Source organism: Leucoraja erinacea, chromosome 26 (assembly GCF_028641065.1).
Source record: "Leucoraja erinacea ecotype New England chromosome 26, Leri_hhj_1, whole genome shotgun sequence".
Lineage (NCBI taxonomy): Eukaryota > Metazoa > Chordata > Chondrichthyes > Rajiformes > Rajidae > Leucoraja > Leucoraja erinaceus.
The window spans coordinates 15,638,851-15,641,727 of record NC_073402.1 but is presented as its reverse complement, the minus strand read 5'-3'; positions in this window follow the sequence as shown (position 1 = coordinate 15,641,727).

Genomic DNA, 2,877 nt, shown 5'->3' with positions numbered 1-2,877 from the left:
GGGAGCGGGAAACTAGAGGTATGAAAAGCTACAAAGAACAAATGATAACAGTTGTTGTCGGTTTCCACTGTAGAAATGATTGCAGAGAAAGGATGGGAGAGGTTGGGTGTCAGATTATCGAGGTTATCACCAAAGGAAGCCGTTGCTTGCCCGAACAGACCGTATATAATTTGTCTCACCTCGCTGGTTCTTGCGGGAAGATAGTTCGTAATAAAATATTTTAACCCGGACATTCAACTCAATGGGAATATTGCGAATGTCAGGGTTAGACACGGAGGTACACAAAAATGCTGGAGAAACTCAGCGGGTGCAGCAGCATCTATGGAGCGAAGGAAATAGGCAACGTTTCGGCCCGAAACGTTGCCTATTTCCTTCGCTCCATAGATGCTGCAGCACCCGCTGAGTTTCTCCAGCATGTTTGTGTACCTTCGATTTTCCAGCATCTGCAGTTCCTTCTTGAACACAAGGGTTAGACACGGGCTAGCTTTGAATTGAAGGTGTTTCAAATGATTTCAGATTACCAGCCTATGTATGATGCCTTAAAAAGATGTGCCGGGGTTTGAAAACAGTAATTAGCGTAGGCATGGAAATGCTGGGTTGTGTTAGAAAGAGTCGTGTACTCAGGGGCCGAGTTTCTCCTTGTTGTACAGGCGCACTGGGATACACTTTCCCCATTAGACTAGGGTTAAACCGCATCATTTTACGACCGCTCCTTTGACAGTTTCCAATTTAATGATATTTCAGAGCATTTCATGATCGCAAAGTCAGGATTTGAGTTGGCTGCAGTCAGGATTTGAGTTGGCTGCAGTGGTTGGTATTATGTGAATCTATTTTCGCACACAGAGCGAGTGCACAGGAGTCCGGGGTGTATATGGTGGACAGGACATCATCTTCTAGTCATAGATAGACACTAAATGCTGGAGTAACTCAGCGGTACAGGCAGCATCTCATGAGAGAAGTGTCTCGACCCGAAACGTCACCCATTCCTTTTCTCCAGAAATGCTTCCTGCCCCCGCTGAGTTACTCCAGCATTTTGTGTCTATCTTCGGTTTGAACCAGCATCTGCAGTTCCTTCCTATGAATCTTCTAGTCTTAGTTGTGGACGCCTCTCTCCCTCTTGACAAGTTGCAACCACTACACAAATGACACCTATGTGAAGTCGAATACGCTTTACACCAAGGCATGGATTCGACCGACAGCGCGAAAACAGGCGCAGATGTTATTGCACGCAGACTTGGAAAACCGAAATGCTAAGTATTGTTATGTAACATTTTAAAAGCACCGATATGAAAATATTATATTTTGGGCTCCATTCACATCACACACAAACCCTAAAGTATTGCATCACACCCATCCCTTCTATTCCAGAGATGCTGCCTGACTGAGTCAATCCAGCATTTCGTGTCTATCTTCTGTGTAAACCGGCATGAGTTGAAGAAGAGTCTAGACCCAAAACATCACCCACTCCTTCTCTCCAGAGATGCGGCCTGTCCCGCTGAGTTACTTCAGCATGTTGTGGCTTTATTCTCAGTTCCTTCCAGCACAACCCCGAAAGCATGTCCTTCCTGCACGGTATCTGTGAGAGAGCAGGTGAAACCCACAGTGTACAGTGTCCTCGGGTCAGTTCGCCCAGTGATAGCGTCTGGCAGGTTATCAAACAGCTACAGGATGACTAGCAACAACTTTCACTCCCAGCCTCACACGCCACCACACTTCACCACCCTCACCCTAACTCAAGGCTTTCGCGGCGGTTCCCCTCCGCGCTTGTACTTCTGGACCTCAACATCCTACTCCAATATGTTGCCCTCTCTCTATCTCTCTCTCTCTCTCTCACTCACTCTCACTCTCTCAGTATTTCTCACACACGCCAGTATCCAGTGGACAATTACAGCCGAACATTTGCGAGAAGTACATTCGTGACCAAATATATGTTTGACGTGATTGCAAATTATTGTAAATAATTAAGGTCCAGTGCTGGTGAGGATCACGGCCAGAATTACTTTAGCTGCTGGTGGACTGACACGGACAAATAGCAACCCCCCCCCCCCCCCCCCCCCCCCCCCCCCCCCCCCCCAGTGCCTGAGTTACTTGGGGTCAGAACTCAAGGATGCTCGGCTCTGCTTTTAAATACTTCTGGGGGGAAAAAACAAAGCAAATTAATAAATACAATACTTTCTGCCCTCTACCGGCGATTGTCTTGAATTATTATAAAATAACTGGCTCCCTTTGAGATCTAAAACAATTGGCGTATTTAATTATTATTTACACTCATAAAGTAGTGGGAATTATTGAGGAATATAACCCCGGCTGTAATCAATGATAGAGAACCCTAACACGAAACGTCACCTATTCAATCTCTCCAGGGATGCTGCCTGTCCCGCTGAGTTGCTCCAGCATTTTGTGTCTATCTTCGGCATCTGCTGTAAGCAATGCCGGGCTGGGTCCTACGTGGATGCAGCCTTTCCCCTGATTTTTTTGTTTGTGTACCTGGCCCCTGTTACTTCATGCCCGCACATCTCAGTGATAATCCTGATAAAGGAAAAAAAAAACAAATTAAATTGGACAGTTATTTTGGATTTCATACCTAGTGAAATAGATAAACCTAGTAAGCAGGAGGTTGCAGGTTAGGAATTACGTGGGACCAATCCAGTCTGTCCAAAGTGGAGGTGAAGTCAGTCTGAAGAAGGCTTTTGACCTGAAACATCACATATTCCTTCTCTCTCGTGATGCTGTCTGACCCGCTGAGGTAATCCAGTATTTTGTGTCTACGTTCAGTCTGTTCCAAAGCCTGTTTTCTTCCATCTTTGATTTAGACCCCCAAACCAACACCCCCTCCCCTATAAGTAGTCCATGTTGTTTAGGTTGTGTAACCAACCT